The sequence below is a fragment of the Pteropus vampyrus genome, unplaced genomic scaffold, assembly GCF_000151845.1.
Source record: "Pteropus vampyrus isolate Shadow unplaced genomic scaffold, Pvam_2.0 Scaffold286, whole genome shotgun sequence".
NCBI classification, from domain to species: Eukaryota; Metazoa; Chordata; class Mammalia; order Chiroptera; family Pteropodidae; genus Pteropus; species Pteropus vampyrus.
Genome location: NW_011889067.1, coordinates 877,900 through 886,216, shown reverse-complemented (window position 1 = coordinate 886,216; position 8,317 = coordinate 877,900). Strand labels below are relative to the sequence as shown.

Below are 8,317 nucleotides of genomic sequence, written 5' to 3'. Positions count from 1 at the left end.
ACGCCGAGACAGACAGACAGAAGCTGGTAGGGAGGCAGAGCCACTAAGGGTATCAGTTTTCTACTTTGAAGCCCTTTTCAAATGAACTTTAGTAATTGTGGCACTGAGAGACCCTGGCCTGGATGGTTAGCCAGCCTTACCCCTGACATTTCTCTTGAGATGAAACAACTCTAACTATGGAGAATTTGTTTTAAAATTCAAATAGATTTTAAAGGATTCTTGGAAGCAAGAACCCATGGCTCTTGCTGTTAATCTCTGACTCTGCTGAAGTCAGTCCAGTTCTGGGCCAGCACCTCCAAACCCTCCCTCTACTGTGGAAGAAGAGAACTCACATGGGGGGTGGGGGAACTGGTATTTCTGCCACAGTCATCAGATCCTGCCCTTAACATTTTCTAGGCCAAAATCTTTTCTTCTGTGCTCTGTGGCCAGTTACCCTGGGGTTTCACCAAAGTGACTGCCATACAGTCAAGCAGATTCACAGCTGCTTTTCTTGCTTTCCTTTCATTCTCCTTCTTTTCCTCCCTTCCTTCCTTCCTTTACCCCTTTCTCGTGTAATACACATACTATAAAATGTACCCAGTGTAAATGTACAATTCATGATTTTTAGCAAATTTATGGAGTTGTGCAACCACTACAATAGTCCAGTTTTAGACTATTTCCACTGCCCCCAAAACACTCTTCAGGCTAATTTGTAGCCAATCTCTCTCCCAAATCCCAGGCAATCACTGATCTATATTCTTTCTCCATTAGAACTTCTCTTTTGAACAAAATTTGGTCTGTAACCATCCAGGAATTCTTGCATTTCTACCTGAAGGTGGGGTGGCCCTCTGGGTAAGAATACAAATTGCGAACTTCAATTTTTACAATAGAATGTAATTTTATGCTGTGTGTCTGTAGTAGGCCACAGCCAGTCCTATCCATGAAAGCACTCAGTGAACATAAATGGAAAATTCTTAGTTCCTGCAGTATAGGTACAGGGGAGGGGAGATTGCTCCAGGTTCTGCACACAAAACAGAAATCTCAAGGCCTAGGAGGTGTATAGCAGGCCCAGGCGATGTAGCCTTCTCCTGAGTAGCAGAATGATGGCTTTATATGGAGGTGCAAGTTGTTTTCTGGGTGCTAACCAATAAAGCCACAATTCGATATGCTTTGGGCCTGGTGGATATCTCAATTTGAGTAGGATCTCAAGACATACCAGACTTCGGGTACACCCCCAGGAGATACAAAAGAGGCATCAGGGAGCCTTCCAGCCTCTTCACATCATTTGCATGCCTTTTACTGCCTTCCTCCTGCTTCAGGAATAAACCAAATAAACGTAACTATGAACTGAGTCTCGGCGGTCACTTGAACCCTGACAAAATCCAAGTTCTAATCCGAGCAGTGTCTAATGTGAAAGCAAGAAGAACAAAGTTGGAGGCATCACACTGCCTATCAAACTAAACTGCAAGGCTATAGCAATCAAAACAGCCTGGTACTGGCATAAACACAGACACAGCTCAATGGAACAGAACAGAGAGCCCAGAAGTGAACCAGCGCCTATATGGTCATTTAATCTATGAAAAAGGAGGCAAGAATATGCAATGGGGTAAAGACAGTCTATTCAATCAACGGTATTGGGAAAACTGGACAGATAATGCAAAAAAATGAAATGGGGCCACCTTCTTACACCATATACAAAGATAAACTCAAAATGGATTAAAGACTTAAATGGAAGACCCAAAATCATAAAACCCCTAGAAGGAACCATAGGCAGTGGACCCTCCGACACTGCTCTCAGGAACGTTTTTTTCTGATGTCACCTCAGGCAAGGCAAACAAAAGAAAAAAATAAACAAATGTGACTACATCAAACTAAAAAGTTTTTGCGCAGCAAACAAAACCATTAGCAAAACAAAAAGACAACCTACTGAATGGAAGAAGATATTTGCCAATGATACATCTGGTAGCGCTGATAACCAAAATTTATAAAGAACTCATACAACTCAACACCAAAACAAGCAATCCAATTTAAAAAGGGGCAGAGGACTTGAATAGGCATTCCTCCAATGAGGACATAAGGTAACAAATCCTATAAGAGTCTTAAGATCAAGATTTTCTCCAGAATTCCATGTGAAGAGAAATATTAAATAAATGACTAAACTTTGTGTTTAGTTTGTGAAAAAGAGCAAATTAAAGTAAAATGCTAAAAAAAGTAATTTTTGCTATGGAGAAATAATGTGCTTTCAGCTCATTTCTACCAATTGGGGGTTTAGTCATAGAGAGGTTGTCAAACACCTTTCTTAGAAGCTCTCAAGATGTGTCATTGGAGGGAACATATGGAAGCCACCACTGGGTACAAAGGGGGTGCCTGTGACAACTTGGAAACACTGTTTGCCAATGTTCCCAGTCCTTCTGGAGGATTCATCTTCATCTGACTCACTTTCTTAAATGTTTACCTTTATATGTGCCAACTGTTTGAACTAGTATTTCAACTGTTCTGATCATCTGCTGGGAGAAAACTTCTAGATTATGTCACAATTTTTGGAATCTCAAATCATACAGTTTTGGAGTTGGAGAACTTAAACAATCAGCAAGTCTGACACCTTCATTCACACATTCACAAATGCTTCTTCACTGCCTCGGGTGTGGCAGCCCCAGAGCCAGGTACTGAAGATGCAGACACATTATGCGACATCCCTGGACTCCTGGCGCTTACACTCCTGCAGGGAAGATGGACGTGAAAACTGTTGGATTCAATAAAGTGGTATGTGTGCCACGATAAAGGGGTGTCCAAGGAACACAGATGCTATGCATAGGAGGGAAGCTGATTCTTTCTATATGGTTGAGTGTTTACTGAGTGGAAGAGGAAGTAAGTGGGAAAAGATTAGTCAAATATGAAATTGGAGAGAAGGCAGGGGACAGATCAATAAACATTTCCTGAGCACCAACTATGCATCCAGTTGTCAGACGCTTGCTAATTGCCCAAGATGTGAAAGACACAGCCTTACCCTCAAGAAGTTTATACTTTAGGTGGATTTAAACAAATTACAATACAATGTGATAAATATGTTAAAGATACATATGTAAAAGACATAAATGAAAAAATAATCAGTTCTACTTGGAGGTTGGGACAAAAAGTGTTGGGGGTGTATTATGGAAGGCCACCTGAAGATGACATAATAGGCTAAGATTTACCAAGTGAACCAGAGTGGAGAGGACACTGCAAACAGAAGGAACATCATGTATACAGAACATCAAGTTTTCCAGGAACTTGAAACAGTCTGTTATCACTGTGCATTTAGTTAGGGCAAGTAGCAACAGATGAGGCTGAACAGATAGGAAAGAACTAAATCTTCATAGGCTGTAATTCTATACTGAGGAGCTTAGAGTGTATCCCAGAAGCAATTAAGAACCACGGAAAGGTGCCTAGATTGAAGGACAGATGTAATCAGGTTTGTGTTTTAGGAAGAACCTACTCCGAGCTGGCTGGTAGATACACACGAACTGGTTAAATTATTCCCAATTCTTTTCTGTATGTTCCATAATAATTGAAGAAGAACATTCTACCAGCAGGGTAGAGAAGGTTCTGGAGGGGAGCAAAGCTGGCTACAGAAACCAGTTAGAGGCTGTCACCAGAGTCTGTGTGAGAGGGGATGAGTCAGAACTAAGCGTGGACATACAGGTCAGAAGCTGAATTCCAGAGGGACTTGGGGAGGGACTCAGTGTGTGGAATGAGAGAGGGTGGAGTCCAGGATGACTATGAGGTTTCTGGTGTGGGTAACTAGGAGGAAGCATTCTCTAAAAATAGAGACAAGAGGCAGATGAACAGGTTCAGAAAGAAAGATGAACTCACATTTAGACATGTGCTGGAGCTGCCTGTTGGACATTCAAATAAAAATTTCTAGTAGGCAGGAATATTTATGAGTGGAGAGCTCAGATATGATGGAAAGCTGGAGGTATCTATTGTTGAGTCATTAGCACAGAGCTGGAAGCTGAAGCCATAAAAGAGACTGAGTCTGCATAGGCAATATAAAGAGAGTACAGACATGGTGACACCAACATTTAGGGACAAGCAGGGGAACGAGGAGTCAGCCAAGGAGACAGAGATAGAGATACAGAAGAAACAGTGATTCAAGGCAGAGGAGAATCATGAAAAACTTAGAAAAAAAGGAAGAAAGTTTAAGGGGAAAAATGTAAGAGTGTTGAATGCTGTACAGATATTAAATAAACGGAAGATTTTAGACAGTCATTGAATTTGGCCCTAGGTCAACTGTGTCCTAGTGAACTTTGCCAGAGTGGCTTCAGTGGCACGTCTGGGGGCAGAAGCCTGACTGCAGTGAACAGGAAGTGGGGGAGGGGGAAACACTATAATACTACAGGTGCAGTGCTCTGTGTAAGAGACTCCTGAGGAAAGGAGATCCACGATATTTAGAGGAGGACACAGGACTGAGGGCAGGGTATCGCTTTTATTTTGAGACTGGAGAAACCTGAGCAAGCTTACGTGGTGGGGGCGGGAGGATGGGAGAAGCCAGTAAAGAGGGAGAGTTGAAAACAGAGAAAATAACTGCAGAAGACGAAGAGTGAGTGCACTGACCCAAGGTTCACAGCAGCAAGACTGGAAGACAAAAGGTGAAAAGGGGCAAAAAGAGGTCAAACTGTAGGTATAGGAGGGGGAGATCAAGGGAATTGATACTGAAGCCTCAATTTTATCTGTGAAATAAGAAACTAGGTGAAAAATCTAAGGCCCAGAAAGGTGATGATTTTCATTAACTCCTGGTTTGCAAATTGGCCTGCATACAGTGAGGGCAAGGAGAGATGGAAGAAAGAGGCGGAACACTCCAGGTTGGCAGCTGGAGATTTTTAACAAGCAAGGACTTACATATGAGGCTTGTCTTGGGCAACCACAAGATGAGTGGATGTCTGCACCGCCTGCCAGAATCTTAGAAGTTTATACAGAAGCCTTAACTGGGTTCAGTCACATATTCAGTCCAGTTGGTCTTAACAACATCTTACTCTCTCAAGGATGTGTCCTTGAAAATGGCTCTGGCTGTGGGGATTTGGGGCAGAACTTACATTCCAACGTTAAGAGCCTCAGATTGCTAGGGTCCAGCTCGAGAGTCAACCGACAGTCACATCCTCTCAATAATCTTCTCCAGCAGTAACCCACAGGGAGTAAGTCAAGTGTCTTGACTCCTTGCCTGGTGCTCTTCCTACTCCCTATGTTACACTCACTTATGTTGAAGATACCTGTATTAATCGAACCTCCCTTTAAATGGGGCTTTTTGTACCTTCCTTTTGACACATTACTCAGCAAGGCTGGCTTCACACAAGACAGAACAGGCTACCTGTCACCAAGGACAATAAGCTTGCCAAGACCCTGAACTGAAACCCAGAGGATTTACCCTCTCAAAATGGGAAGACAGCAGAAAGTTCAATGTGAGATAATGATCCTTACTTATTTATGCCACTTGTTTTTGAGTGCTTAGAAAATGCTTTTAACACTCAAACTGTGATTATCACTTCAATGAGAAAGATTTCTGGAAAATCACCTGGAGGACAGAAGATGGTAGTAGTGGGGAAGGAGTGGCTGAGAGTAAATCCTGGCCAAGTCTCTTGGCCTCTCTGCACATTTTCAAGGTCCATTCTCAGTGTAATGCACATATCTGATGAAGAAATGGATAGGACCAAGACACTGAAGTAGATTACTGGAGCTAGCCAATGGAGCACACGAAGCAGTTACAAAAAGTGAAGAAGGACATTAAGATTAGAGCCATCGTTCAGCCTCGGATGGGCCCTGCCTAGAAACAGGCAGATATTGTTCAGTTTGAGTCCAAATCAATTAAAAAACATATTTAAAAAAAAAAAATAAAGAAAAAAGAAAACATAGTTTGTGCCATTATTTATGTAACAGACATTAGGAAAAAGGAGAAAAGATACCTTAATATCACAATCCTAGATTCTAGAACTGGAAAAGACTTTGGTTCTAAACCCGATAAGCCCATTCACAGCTTTTTCTTCCCCAAGATGGCTCATCTTTCTTCGTTCTGTGTTTTCTTCACTGATATCAACTGGCTTTTACGGTAAATAGTAATAATTGGGCAGCAAAGAAACTTGTAACTAGCGTTGGCTTGCTTCCTGCACTCTCCTGAAAACAGTCCCTTACACGATGGACTCCTTACATGAAAGGGTGACACTGAAGTGGAACACTGGATTAAACTCTTATAATCTCTGATCAAAACGATTCTATGCAATTAAAGCCATAGGAGTATAGATGTGAACCTAAACCGATGCTTCATATAACTTGAAATGTTTCCTTAGAGACTACACATTTACATAATATAGAATAATTCTAATTATCATTAGCATTCACATAGCCTCTTTCCTGACTTGAGCCTCACACACTTTATATATGTAATAATTAATTCTTACAATAATGTTATGAAACTGAGAAGTAGCAAGAATTATTATAACCATTTTGCGAAGATAAAATCAGGGCAGGGAAATATAATGAGATTCGCCCAGATCAGAAAAAGTACGTGGAAGGCTATCATATTTCAATTCTTATTTAGGACTTTATTGAGTTCCATCCATATGCTTGGCTCTGTTAGGACGGTGAGTGTGTTTGTGGAATGGGGTGGGGTGGGGAGCTGGGGGTGAAAAGGGGGAGGTGCTTTGAATAACACAATACAAAGGCAGAAAAACAATTTTGGAGTCTGTGATTATAACTCAAGCTATAGGCACAGAAGTTCAGTTTTGCAATTGGACACAGTCTAGGAACTACAAACTAAGCTACATCTATCTGCCTTGTCCCAGAAATGAGAGCTTTTCCTCTACTCACTTAAGAGGGAAATGGATGTTAAAGATAAAGAAAGTATTCAATTTTTACCTTCTGATAGGAGGGGAAGTATGAGGGACTCTGCCTTCTTAGGACCTGGGCTGAGATGAAACTATACACTCATACATTCCCTGATGATAGTGTCCGAAGCAGCAGCTCGTTATGCTCTGTTCCCTTGCCCTGCTTAATTATTCTTAAAAGCATTCTTTTTTCCCTGTATTTTGACCTTATTTTAATTAATGTTCTTTCATGCAGAACTAATGACAGCAAATATTTACTGAGTCCTTACAATAAATGTCTAACCATTATGCTGTACACCTGAAACTAAACTAAAAAAACGAAACATAGCATTCTTCAGTCACTTTTTATTTTTTTATCAATCTCCCCGACTGGAATGTCAGTTCCACGAGGGCAGGGCTTTTATTCATATTCATAGATATTTTTAGGGCCAATAACAGTGCCTGCTATCTAAGAGATATTCAAAAAATATTTGTTAAATAAATGAAGAATGCCTGACGGTTATAGTTCCAGTTCTGAGTTAGAGAACTTATGCCTTTTAGCTAGGGATGAGCCATATGACTTGGATTCTGCCTCTAAGATGCACATTCAAGAGATTTTTTTTAAAGAGATACAACATGAGGAGACAGGTACCTTGTGGAGTTCACTTCCTGGTGTGGAGGCCGCGGGGGCAGACTTCATGCCTTCCAAGGGTCCGTGTCAACAACAAAGTGGAAGAGTCTGGGCTGTCCGGCAGCTACAGAGTTGTTTAATGTGGCTAAAGATTTGTGGAGTAGGAAATGAAAAGGAGAAAACTGACGAAAAAACAAGGCGTCTTGAATATCACAGACTTGATCCAAATCTTGCTGCCACTTACCAGCTGTGCCCTTGAATGAATTATATGCCCTCTAGAGCCTAAGTATCATTATCTTTAAAATGGTCATTGTCCAGGGTCACTCGGGGCCTCTGAAAGCAAAGATTCTCTTGGTGCCAGGATTCTCCAGGGACTTCTGCTGGTGTGTTTTGTCTCTAGATTATCGGGTCAGTGATGCTGAAAATTATGGGTAAAATTATGTTAATTCATAAAGTGGCTAGACGATAAAACACAGAGATATAACACTAATAACAGAGACAGCAAAGTCAACTAACAAAGGGCAATCTTTTCCATATGTATCACCAGGCCCAAGGACATTACTGTCAGGCAGAACATCATAACTGATGCTATAAACAATGACCTTTAGTTGCCAAAGATTAAATTATAGCCCATATACTGTGATTATGGCAGAGAAGTAGTACATTTTTTGTACATTTCCATCAAAAGTGGTTCCAATGAAAACATTTTGGTGTTTAAAGGCTAAGTGTCAGGAGGGGGAATAGGTGAGGAAGACAGGGTAAAGGGGGTCAAATATGTGGTGACAGAAAGAAATCTAACTATGGAAGGTTAACACACACTGTAAATATATATATGCCTTACTGTTAAAGTATACAGCTGAAGCTTATTGGATTT

General features: G+C 41.1%; 1 long non-coding RNA gene across 2 annotated transcripts in view; it reads right to left on the bottom strand.

Annotated features, from left to right (window-relative positions):
• LOC105302860 overlaps nucleotides 1-8,317 on the bottom strand; it is a 21,421-nt gene that overhangs the window by 10,800 nt on the left and 2,304 nt on the right. For both annotated transcript variants that reach the window (XR_002776435.1, XR_002776434.1), the window contains exons 2-3: nucleotides 7,688-7,861; nucleotides 7,465-7,588 (exon numbers count right to left, since the gene is read on the bottom strand). This is a non-coding gene — a long non-coding RNA (uncharacterized LOC105302860). The remainder of the gene's footprint in view (nucleotides 1-7,464; nucleotides 7,589-7,687; nucleotides 7,862-8,317) is intronic.